We start from the raw sequence: 13,675 nt of genomic DNA, 5'->3' as shown, positions 1-13,675 counted from the left end.
TTTGTAAGTTTGATAAACATTTCCCAATTAGCTTTTATAGGTGTTGTATTCTACACTCACACTTGCAGAATCTAAGGGCGCTAATCTCAATATAGTCTTGCTAAAGTATGTTGTGGAACTTTTTTGTACAATATAATAAGTAAAAAAAAATAGTGTCTTGTAACTATAATTTGCATTTCTTTTATCATGTGTAAATGTGAGCAACTTTTGTATGAATATCCTTTTATGTAAATTATCGCTTTAGATTCTATTTTGATTTCTAGGTTCTTATATATATTAAATAAATTAGTCTTCTATCTACAAAATGATTTGCAGATAGTTTCCTTATTTGTCACTTTCTTTTTTTTTTTTTTGTGGTACGTGGGCCTCTCACTGTTGTGGCCTCTCCTGTTGCGGACCGCAGGCTCAGCGGCCATGGCTCACGGGCCCAGCCGCTCCGCGGCATGTGGGATCTTCCCGGACCGGGGCACGAACCCGTGTCCCCCACATCGGCAGGCAGACTGTCAACCACTGCGCCACCAGGGAAGCCCTGTCACTTTCTTTTAACTTTACAATATTTTGTGTGATGTTGAAGATTTTGATTTTTATGTGGTTAAAGTTATCAATCATTTATTTTATGTTTTCTGGATTTTGAGTCTTAATTAAAATGACCTTCCTTCTCCAATGTAATCAAATATTTCTGTATCAGTATATGTGATTTTATATGTGTTTTATATATAACATTTATGTTTATATAAATATATCTAATGGTTTTATATAGTCTCAAATTATATATTTAATAAACAAATGAAATGTAAATATATATCAGTTTTATATATGAACATATGTCAGTTTTATATATATATATACTAGTTTTATAATAATACATAAATCAGTAAATCAGTTATATATATATTGATAGAATTGTAAAATATCCATTGAATACTATTGAACGCTATACATTAAATATTATTTAAGGAGGTTTTTTTTTTTTACCATATTAAGAAATAGATATTGAGAAACGTGACATTAGGAAGATGGCAGAATAGGAGTTTTCGGGCCTTATTTCCCATACCACCACCAGAAACACTGATTTTAACAACCACCTACAGAAGAGAGTACCTTTGTGGGAGTGTAGGAGTCCAGCAGAGAGGGCCCAGCACATTTTTGGAGCAAAAAATCTGAGAATAGATGCATTGCAGAGGGTAAGAAGAACAGTTGTTCTCCACCTGCATCACCCCTCTCCCAAGGCAGCGGAGCACAGTGCCAAGAGAGACCACCTGCTCTTCCAGGGGAACAAGAGGGTATAGTGAGTGTCCTGCTTCCCCAATAATCAGGGTGTTGCCCAAGAGGCTCACTTATTTCTCATCCCACCCAGGACACTGAAGGGATTAGAATACCTGAAGAGTCTTACAGGCTGCTGGGATCAGAGAAAAGGGGTGGGGGCTCCCAGAAACCAGGGTACAGAGCTCAACAAAAAGGCCGTGCTTTCTACTAATTGTCTGGTAGACTTTACCAAAAGGACTGCTCGTGGACCTCATAGGATGCATCACCTACAGAACACCCCCTCAGTTCCCTCAGTTACCCCCATGTACTCTACTCCCAGCACTCTGCATGTTCCTTCCTCACTCATAGCTAGAGCTCTGTGTGTGCCTCACTGGTGCTCTTGAATCTCTGCAGATTATGCATGAGCTCGCACTGACACCTAATTCAACTCTGCTGTGTTGAGGGAAGGTACTTGACTTTGAATACTTCAGAGCACTGCCCTGGGAAAATAAACAGGTTCTCAGCATCTGACCTGGCTTTGTGGGATTGAGAGAAAGCATACAATTCTAAGATTTACCCTCTAAGAAGGACAAGCTTGTCTCCTCTAGGCATCAGATAGCAGCTGGGAGAAACAGCTGGAAACTTCTAGGAGGATAGGAAGATGTGAATGGGGCTATCAAAGGAGAGAAAGAAGTAGAGAAAGGAACCAGAAATAGGGTTGCTCAGGATAGGATCCCCCACTACTCTGTCTCTTCAAAGAAAGCAAAAAACAAATAAAACATTTCAGCTTGGAAAGCCAGTTCTAAGAGGGAAATTTATAGTGATAAATTCCTATGTTAAGAAAAAAGAAGGTTCCAAAACAACCTAACTTTACACTTCAAGGAAATAGAGAAAGATGAACAAACTAAGCCCAAGGTGAGTAGAAGGAAGGAAATAATAAAGATTAGACCAGACCTAAATTAGAGAATAGGAAAACAATAGTAAAAATAATAAAACTGAGCTGTTGTTTTTGAAAAGATAACAAAGTCAACGAGCCTTTAGCTATACCAATAAGAAAGAGAGAAGACTCAAATACATAAAATCATAAAAGAAAAATGACACAACTGATTCCACAGTAGTACAAAAGATCTTAAGAGACTGCTACGAACAACTATATAACAAAAAATTGAATAATCTAGAAGAAATAGAATAAATTTCTAGAAACATGCAACCTACCAACACTGAATTAAGAAGAAACAGAAAGTCTGACAAGACCAATAAAGAATAAGGAAATTGAAGCAATAATAAAAAACTTACCAACAATAAAAAGCCCAGGACCAGATGGCTTCACTGGTGAATTTTACCAAACATTTAAAGAAGAGTCAATGACAATTCTCCTCAAACCCTTCTAAAAAATTGAAGAGGAAGGGCTACTTGAAGCTCTTTTAGCATTATCCTGATACCAAAGTCAGAGAAGGACACTACAAGAAAAGAAAGTTATAGGCCAATATCCCTGATTGACATAGATGCAAAAATTCTCAACAAAAAAGAAGTACACTAAATTGAATAGCATATTAAAAGAATCATACACCATGATCTAATGAGATTTATCTCTGGTATACAAGGACTGTTCAACATAAGCAAATTGATCAGTGTGACACATCACATTAACAGAATGAAGAATAAAAATCATGTGATCATTTCCAGAATCATGCAGAAAAAGCATTTGACAAAATTCAACATACTTTCATGATAGAAATTCTCAACAAATTAGGTATAGAAGAATGTACTTCAACATAATAAAAGCCATGTATGAAAAGACCCTAGCTAGCATCATACTCAATATTAAAAAGCTGAAAACATTTCGTCTAAGATCAGGAATAAGACAAGGGTACCCACTCTCACTGTTTCCATTAAACATAATATTGTATGTCCTAGCTAGAAAACTTAAGCAAGAAAAATAAATAAAAGACATCTAAAACAAAAAAGAAGCATGATTGTCTCTGTTTGTGGATGACCAGATCTTATATATAGAATACCCCAAAGACACCACCAGAAGTTATTAGAACTAATGAGTGAATTTAGTAAAGTTTCAGGATACAAAATCAACATACAAAAATCAGTTGAGTTCTTATACACTAATAACAAACTATACAAAAAGAAATTAGAAGGGCAGTCTTATATGCAATAGAATCAAAAAGAATAAAATACTTAGGAAAACACTTAATGAAAGAGTTGAAAGATCTGTACACTGAAAACTATAAGACTGATTTAAGAATAAGAAGACACAAGTAAATGGAAAGATATGCTATGTTCATGGACTAAAACAATTAACATTGTTAAAACATCTATACTACCTGAAGTGATCTACAGATTTGATGTAATCCCTATCAAAATTCTAATGGCATTTTTCACAGAAACAGAAAAAAAACTCCTAAAATTCATATGGAACCATAAGAGACCCTGAGCAGCCAAAACAATCTTGAGCAAGAAAAGATTTGAAGGCATCACACTTCCTGATTTCAAAATATATTACAAAACTACAGTAATCAAAACAGTATAGTATTGTCATAAAAACAGACAGATAGACAGATAGAACAGAATAGAGAACTCAGAAATAAATCCACACATTTACAGTTGACTCATCTTCAATAATGGTGCCCAGAACACACAAGGGGAATAGGATAGTCTCTTTAATACATAGTGTTGGGAAACCTGGATATCCACATACAAGAAAATAAAGTGGACACTTATTTCATGCTCATACAAAAGTAATATCAAAATGGTTAAAAAGTTAAATGTAAGAAATGACATTGTAAACTACTAGCAGAAATCCTAAGAAAAAGTATCTTGATATTGATCTCGGCAGAGTTTTTAAATGTGAGCCCAAAAGTAAAGAGAACAAAAGAAAAACTAGACAAGTGGCATTGAATCAAACTAAAAAGTTTCTACACAGCAAAGGAAATAATCAACAGAGTAAAAAGATCCCTTGTGGAATAGGAGAAAATATTTGCAAACCATACATTTGATAAGGGGTTAATATCCAAAATATTTAAGGAAATCAAACAACTCAATTGCCAAAAACCAATCTGATTTAAAAATGGGCAAAGGACCTAAATTTCTTCACAGAAGACAAATGGCCAGCAGATACATGAAAACGTGCTGAACATTGCTAATCATTAGAGAAATGCAAATAAAAACAACAATAAGAAATCACTTCACACATGTTAGAATTGCTGTAATCAAAAAGACAAAAGACAATAAATGTTGGTGAGTATGAGGGAAAAAGGGAGCCCTCATACACTGTTGGTGAGAATGTAAATTCATATAGCCATTATGGAATAGAATATGGATGCTTGTCAGGAAATTAAAAATAAAACTACTATATGAACCAGCAATCTCACTATGAGTATATATTCAAAGGAAATGAACTCAAGATCTTGAAGAGATATCTCCACTCCTATGATCACTACAGCATTATTCACAATAGCTAATATGTGGAAACAACCTAAGTGACCATCAGTAAATGAACAGATAAAGAAAATGCAGTGTGTATATATACAACAGAATATTATTAAGCCATAAAAAGAAGGAAATCCTGTCGTTTGTGATAACATGGATGAACCTAGGACATGATGCTAGATGAAATGTCAGACACAGAAAGGCAAATTCTACATTATCTCACTTATTTATGGAATCATAAAATCAGAGAGTTGAAGAGTAGTTGCTAAGGGCTGGAAAATAGAGGAAATGGAAAGGTATTGATCAAAGGGTACAGACTTTCAGTTATGTAGGATAAATAAGTTATGGAGGTCTAATATATATCATGGTAACCATAGTTCAGAATACTGTATTGTATATTTGAAATTTGCTAAAAGAATAGATCTTAAGTGTTCTCACCACACATACACACACACACACACACACACACACACACAAAAATAACTATTAGATGATGGATATGTTAATTAGCTTAATTGTGGTAATCATCTCACAACATATATATGTATATATAATCAAAACATCATGATGTACAGCTTACATTTAGAAAAATTTTTAGTTGTCAATTATACCTCAATAAACCTAGAAAAAAATAAAAGTAAAGTAAAAGAAGAATGGATGTGGAATTTGACTAAACATCTTTTCATCTTATTTTCAGATAGTCCAGTGAACTCTTAATAATATGATCAGTTTCTGATTTGAACCATCCTTTTCTTTTTTGCAGTTTTGTCAGGTTTTGATCCATTGTTTTAATTACTTCGTAAACAATTTGAACATTTTCTTCTTATTCCATTGGAGTCATCTCCTTCTTAATGGTTTGCCTAATATAGTGTGTAATTTGTGTCCCAAAGGTCACTAAGAACTTTTAAGAGATCAGGAAGTACTGGTACTTAAAGACCTTGAGGAGCACCTGTCTTCAAATACCAGAATCAGGACTTCTGATTTAGGACTATAATTATGGAATTTATAGCAGTCTGAAGAAGTCACTTAAAATTTTTGTTTATTCCTTTCTTTATTGAATGTTGGATATTATTTGGGATATTTGAAACTTTGTGATTCACAAAGATCTTAGAACATATCCTTCATGGATGTCAAATATGTAGTTGATTCACATATTCACAGTAAACATACAAAATATGACCTCTGTTCTTCTCCTCCAGATCCCTCATTCCCAACCACCCCCTTAATCTCCAGCCATATTTAATACTAGTTAAGTTATTCTTCTGGATTTATATGGATCTCTCTTCCATTCTTGCTCCCTGTCCTTGCTATTTTAGACCACAATAAACTATATGAATTACTTATTTAATCCTACTGCCTCATATGCTAAGAGTATGCTTGTAGGTTTCTTTATTTTTTAATTATTTCTTTCAGTTGTTTTTGAAGAAGCCCTTTGTGGAGTAAAACTTTTGAGACCTTATATGTCTGTTAATATGTTTATTCAGCCATCACAACACCTTACACATATTATTCCATTGTGTTCTTGTCTCTAGCGTTCACTGTTTTTGAGGCTATCAGTTTGATGCTTTATCTTTTGCATGCTACTCCTTTTTTTCTGGAAAATTTTAGAAATTTTTCATTTTGTCAATATTCTTCCAATTTCTTTCTTTATATTTCAACCTTTAATTCTAATAAATTTTCACTGATTTTTTAGAAATTATGTTTCCATTTTCTTTATGTATTTATCATTCCCAGACATCTATTATATATACCTTAAATTTCCTTTTGAAATTTTTGCTCTCTTTTGTCATTCCTGATGACTTTTGAGAGAGTTCCTTGATTTGGTCTTCAAGGAGTAGTTTTGTTTTCCTAGTATATATATTTTGTTATATATCTTGCCTATTAAATCCTTTATATCTTTGAACCCTTATTTCCAGTGTGTCCTGTTTGGTGTTACTGATATCTTCCCTTATCTCTTTCAAGGTATTTTATTTTTAATTAATTTATTTATTTTTGGCTGTGGTGGGTCTTCGTTGCTGCACGTGGGCTTTCTCTAGTTGCAGTGAGCGGGGGCTACTCTTCATTGCTGTACGCGGGCTTCTCATTGCGGTGGCTTCTCTTGTTACAGAGCACAGGCTCTAGGCACGCGGGCTTTAGTAGTTGCAGCTCTCCGGCTCTAGAGTGCAGGCTCAGTAGTCGTGGTGCATGGGCTTAGTTGCTCTGCGGCATGTGGGATCTTCCCAGACCAGGGCTCGAACCCATGTCCCCTGCATTGGCAGGCAGATTCTTAACCACTGCACCACCAGGGAAGTCCTTTCAGGGTATTTTTAAATGCTTATTTAAAATATTTTAAATTACCTGGTCCAATATTTGTAACTCATCTACTATAGGTTGTTCATTTTGTTCTCCCTCTCTTTTGCTTTCTCTTTCTCCTTTAAATTGTAGCTGTTTTCCTCAAATATCTGGTTACTCTTTCTTGTGAGCTCATTTTATCCTAGGAGTATCAGCTATTTTTGTTGGTAAAGGATAGATAAGAGGACAAATAGTACATGATATTACAGCCTGGGCTGGACTATCCACTTGTGTTATACTCCTTAGAAGGACAACTCCCGCTCCTTGGAAACTTCTCTGTGTCTTGGCCCAGGGCACAGATGTTTTTCAGGAAGCTTGATCCCTTTGTTTTATTTGCCATTTATGTTCATAGATAAAATATCAACATAAACATCAACAGCGTCCACACAAAATCAGGAGTAACCTTCAGAAAAAGAACTGTTCATTTCTGTGTCTCTGATGACTTCAACATTGTCATGTACATGGCAGGTGCTCAACAAATGTTGAGTGAGTAAATGAGTAATCTGTAAGTTCAACTCAATTACATTAAAATTTCTAGTATGATTTTTTTGGAGGAGTTCGTCGAAGTCATTCTAACATTTATATGGGATTATCAAGGCTAATCAATAGCTATGGTCACATTGAAAACAGAGAAGAGGGAGAACGTTATCTTGCTCATTAGTAAGATAAATTACAAAGCTATAGTAACAGAAATAGTCAGTGATTGTGTGTTAATGAACAAACAGATCAGTGGACTAGAGATCAAAAGCTGAGCGCTCAGAAACATTTTCATGGTTATAAGGATGCTTTATATACCCATTAGCTTTTTGGATTTCTGTTTCTATAAAGTACATATTCATAAATGTCTTCATTCTTCTATGGGGTTTTTGTTGGTTTCATTTTTTTTTCTAACTTGAAGAAGTTCATTGGTATTTTATAAATAAGTCACTTGTCAGTTTTCAACATAAAAAGCATCTTCTCATCTGTCACTTTCCTTTTAAATAGGTCAAGGTGATATGTTAAAGGTAACTCCAGGAGAATAAAAGAGAATGCTGAAATTTTCCAGAGAAAGATTTTGCTTGAAGAAGTGATGAAGGACACTATTAGAATAAAATGTACCTAATTATCTAGCTTAAGGCAAATGTTGGTGAAATGTTAGGATGAACTATAAGACTTCAGAGACATTTTGTACAGTACCAGGCCCTTTTGAGGCTGTATCCCTAGACCTTATTAAGGTGTCCTGTCACTCTCCCTTGCCTTGAGGGAATACTTGAGGATAAAGTTAGGAATTTGAGATAAGATAAAGTCTCAAATCCTTTGTGTGGAACATCAGGCCTTTCCGGCCTTCCTAGCTCTCTCTCTCTCTCATCTCTCTCTGTTCACCACATGACTTTATACTTCAGCCATACTAATTGACTATTAGGTTATTAAAATAAATTCTGGCTCACAGCTTGACTGAAATCATTTTCTAGATTGCTTTTTCTTATTTTGTAATGAAGCTGATATTGGACTGCTTCTGGTCATACCTGGAACCACTGCCAAAACTGACTTTCAACTCTGTATTTCACTGAAGACACTGTGTGTGTGTTCTCTTCTGCTATGGATTGACTTGTATCCCGCTAAATTCATATGTTGAAGTCTTAACTTCCAGTATTTCAGACCTCAGAATGTGACCTTTTTTGGAAATAGGTTGTTGCAGATATAATTAGTCAAGGTGAGCTCATTAGGGTGGGTAGTAATCCTTATATGACCAGTGTCTTTATAAAAAGGGAAAATTTGGACTCAGAGACACATGTAGAGAGAACTCCATGTGCAGAGATTTAGGGAGGAGATAGCCATTTATAAACCTAGGAGAGAGTTCTGGAACAGATCTTTCCCTCCTAGCCCTCAGAAGGAATCAACCCTGCTGATATCTTGATTTCAGGCTTCTAGCTTCCAGAACTGTGAGACAATAATTTCTGTTTAAGCTACCCTGTTTCTGGTACTTTGTTATAGCAGCCTTAGCAAACTAACATACTTTCTGTCTCTCAAATTAGCAATTCGCTTCTTTTGAGCACCACTGTGATAGAGACATAGTGACATTTGATTGTTTTTACTTCATTTTAAAATGACATATATCTTATATACAGTTACTTGGTATGTAACAGTAAGTAGAGAACCACAAACCACATTTAGATGTGGGTGCTTGGAATACATTTAGTCTTACTTATCAGCTAGGTAACTATTTACTATAGGCATCCTCAATAAATTATTAAAATTTAGATCTTATAAAAATGATTGTAGATTACTAAATGTCATGGACTTGCTGAGTCACTTGCTTATAGTTGAAGCTGTAATTTAAAATCTACATGCTAAGAGTCTACTTGTAATAGTTCTATAGTGGACCAGAAATAAATGAACCTGAGACAGAGTGAGAAAGAGTAGAGAAAACCTGTGGAGTAGATGTGACACACAGTTCATTCATTAATTCATTCATCAATTTAGTAAATTCTCATCATTTCAGGTGTTATGTGATGATTCAAAGATATAAAGATGATATAACTCAGTGGGAGAAGAGCTATGGGAACAGGGAGAAGGAGAAGACTCTTCTGGTGCCAGGTCAAGGAACTTAATATATAAGATGTGTTTTAAAAAATAGTAGGAGATAATACTGGAGAGGTAGAATGAGACAAGTTTGGGTGGAATCTTGAATACCACACAAAAGGCCCTGGGCTTTGCTTTTCAGTCAATGATAAGCCTTTGTTGGGGGTAGGGGGGGAAACTGTGGTAGTGACGCAAGTAGCCCATGGTGAATGCAGAAGGCCCACTGTAGGAGAAGACCTTATGTTTTCTACTTGACCTTTCTCCAGATCCTCGAATGGAAAAGCAAAAGCTTCCATTCCCTTCATACATAAAGTTACTCATGGTTATCCTGAAAGTGTGAGAAGTAGAGATTGTCCCTTCATGTCACAAACTTTGAGATCCTTTTAGGATGAGCAGTATAGTGTCCCAGGCCTTACGGTGGAGTAAGGGTGATGACCTGACATTGACTTATATACTTTATTTTTGAGAAGTTACAGTTGAGGGAGTGTGGGGACTCTAAAGCATGCCTTTAGATGAGAAATACAGAGAGACTATGCTCAGTGTCTAAGCAAGGGACTGGAAAACAAAACTTAAAAGAGAGGGAGAAGTTTTTCCAAGGAAAGAGTCAGGGAAAACTTTACTTGGCTTCAAGTAGAGATGAGTGAGTTCTTCAGAAGAAATTTCCTTTTGGGGAAACGAAGGCAACAGATCTTTCCTTAATTTAGCAATAAATGAACATATTCGGATCAGTCTGGATTCATGCTTTTAATCATTAGAATATGCTTTCCCTGTCCTTCTCAGAAAATGTGTTGATTTCAATGACCAGTACAACTCTTCCTATCACAATGTCATTAGATTCTGCAGCCCAAACCCTAACATCCAAGGCAAGTCTTATTCCCTGTACCTTGAAACCATGGAGTAAAATTTGTGTAATTCAAATCTTTCAGCTGGAAGCTACTTCCTAGATTAATATCTTACTTTCACAAGTAGCAGCAAAATACAAGATTTTTGCTCTAGAAACAGAATGTAAACATTGTATGCTTACAGCCATGACTTTAAACTTCCTTTTCTGAGTCCTCTGTTATTGGAGGACAATTTGATCTCAAGTTCTAAGGCTCCACCCAGGTCACGAAAGGTCAAGCTGATGCAGAATGTGAGGTTGCATTTTGAAGAGTGCAGAATGCTTGCATGCCTAGATCTGGGGCCAACTATTTAATCTGATGGGCCCAATGCGAAATAAAAATGAGGAGGCCCTTGCTCAAAAAGCAGGAAAAAGTGCCATTATAGGTATGAAAATAAAAAGTGTTTTCCTTTCTTTGCTTGTTTCTCTCTCTCTCTTGACTTACAGTGTTTTTTAAAATTTTTACTATTTAATGTCATTCTAAGTATGGAAAAAATAAATTGTAAATAATTTGCATGAATTTTACCATTCATCTTCATATTGTACAATCTCAGTTTAATGGAAATATAAAAGCATTTAAGTCATACATGATATCACTACAATTACATAGTTCATATTTCTCAGTAATGCAGATACTTGCATGAGAGGAAATATATGTGCAAAATAACTCAAATGTGTTTAAGTCCACGATGCAGGCATATGTACCAACATTGTCTACCTTTAGTTTATTGATGAGTAAGGAAGGACTGAAAGGTAAAGGATCTATACAGGTAAGTAACATGAGTAAGAATAGATTTCTTTGGTCACCGTGTCTCTTAGAATACCATTGTCTTCTTTCTGAGTTTGAAGCAAGTTCTTGTTCTAAAGGAAAGTATAGCCTCTTGGGGTTATCAGTGCTCCTGCTTATTTAGTTGTAGATGTAACATGCTGATCTTACACTTGCTTTGATTCTGGCTGAACTCCCATTGTTATTGAATTCACTGAAATTCTGTGCTAATGGAGCGTCTCCAGTGCTATATGCAAATAGGATGTCAAGGAACAGGGCAGAGATGCATATTCACATATTGCACGTAACTCCTTTGTTTACAACTGTGCTCCATCATCCCTTTGGACTTAACTCTAAAACACATTCTCATTGATAAATTATGAAGAATTTCAAGACAGTGACAACAGAGCATAAAAGAAACAGGGGAGTTTTGAGCGTGGGCTCCTGCGAGGCCTCCTAGGTGGCACACCAAGGAATCAACCTTGCCTGGGCCAACCTCAGGGACTCCCACTTTGAGCATCACTTGATGATAATGGCATTGTACCTTGTTGAAGAAGGAGAAATGCTGCGGTGACAGAGGGTTCAGAGATGAAGAACCTAGAGCCATCAATGAACAATTTTATCAGCTTCTTCACTGAGGTGAATGCTGATGCTAATTTTAATTCTGGTGAGCGGGAAGGCAATGGAAGGTGCTGGTAATCGTTCTGCAGTGGCATTCAAGAGCTCTGGTTTTAGCTTTGCCACCACTGAGCATGACACAACTTCTCTGAGTGCCAATATGCTCATCTGTAAAATGAGGATAATACTGACTACCTTATACAGCTGCCATGAGAAGTAAATAGTGGATGACATATGCACATAATAGGTAGTAATAAGTATAGTTTTTTATTCCCACTTTGGAGATTTTATTTCCACTTTGTTGATTCTGTGCTACAAGAACAGTAAATCAATACCAAGCTTGGTTCTGAAGAAAATCTGGAACAAGTTTTGAAGGCTTCCGCCACTTGGCTCTAGAGCTTTGGTCCCAAGGATAGTAAGTAGCAGGCTGATTGTCCAGGGAGATTATGTCTCTTGATATTCATTAGGTTTTAGAATCTCGGTGAATTATTAAAATTATATTTTTCGTAATGACTAATTAATTATAAAATTGCCTATGTGGGAGAAATGAACAGTTGTGTGCATAAATTATACCTTCGGACTTCTGTCATAACCTATGGCTAAAGTTGCCTAGGGCATACGTATACATGTAACCTATTGTTTCACTTTCTGCAAATGAATTTTATTCAGTTTTCTTCATTTTTTTGTATATAAATATGTCCACTTGCCATTCATTTCCTCGAAGGCTAAGGGAACCAACAAATATTGGCCATTGGGCTGCTTAGATTTCCTGTCACCCTCCACCAAACTGGTACAATATTTATTTGTGCTTAGTTTTCTTTTAATTCTGTAAATCTGCAGTTGTTGCAATCTCTAATGTATGACTACATGTGTCTGTAAGAATATATTCTTAGCTGGGGAAATGACTACATGGTCCATTTTACACTTGACATCTCAGAGAAGAAAGTACAGCTCTCCAAAGGACAGGAGGAAGAAGCGGAAGGAGGGAGGAATCAGAGAGAGACATGAAAGGCACTTGGCATTTAAGGAGGCACTAGACAGGCTGGCTGCTTTATCAGAGCCTCAGGCTGGGGGCTGAGAACCAGAAAGGAGTTCCACACACAGAGAACTTCAAAGGGCCTGGCCTGGCCTGGGGATTTGTTAACATAGAAGGTTCTTCCCGATCCTACCTTTTCCTCCCACAAACATTCTTCCTCTGAAACACGTAGCTAGTTTCAAACCATGCTTCATGTCTGCATTGAAAATAGTATTTTTGAAACCCTAGCCATTCCCACTTCTAGGCCTAGGAAAGTGGAACTAAATATTTTAAAAGAGTGGAGTAATTCATAAAGCAACTTAATGTTTTTCTTCTCTTTAATTCCAAACTCCCTCAGAAGCCTAGTTCTTTCCTGACATTGAATGAAAATGTGGGGCGTTTCCCAAGTTTCTCTAGTTTCCCCATGTAGTACATTAAAAAAAAAAAAAGTTCTGGGTCATAGCTGGTCATAAGAACAGTAATTAAAGTGTTACCTCCAGGGCAATAAAAATTCCATACTTCATTCTGAGTTCATACTCCCTTCCTTCAGTTGGGGACCTGTTGAGGTAGGAAGTATTTTTTCTCTTTCGCCCATCCCCATGTGTTTTACTTCTCCTCGTCGGTTCCTTCTCACTAGGTAGCCTCTGGCTCCAACAAGTTTAGAATGAAGGCATGCAGGATTGGTAGGTGGTAGAAAACATCTCTGTTGACTAATACTTTTTTGAACTGGCGTGTTGGCCTTTCTGGGCTTGATAGTTGCTCACAGCTGATGTTCTCTTATGGGCTGCTTTCGTATGTTTATGGAAAACCCCACTTC

The sequence above is a fragment of the Delphinapterus leucas genome, chromosome 13, assembly GCF_059928025.1.
Source record: "Delphinapterus leucas isolate spDelLeu-1000000601 "Yukka" chromosome 13, BTC_Dleu_Yukka2, whole genome shotgun sequence".
Lineage (NCBI taxonomy): Eukaryota > Metazoa > Chordata > Mammalia > Artiodactyla > Monodontidae > Delphinapterus > Delphinapterus leucas.
Note: the sequence above shows the minus strand (reverse complement) of the source record.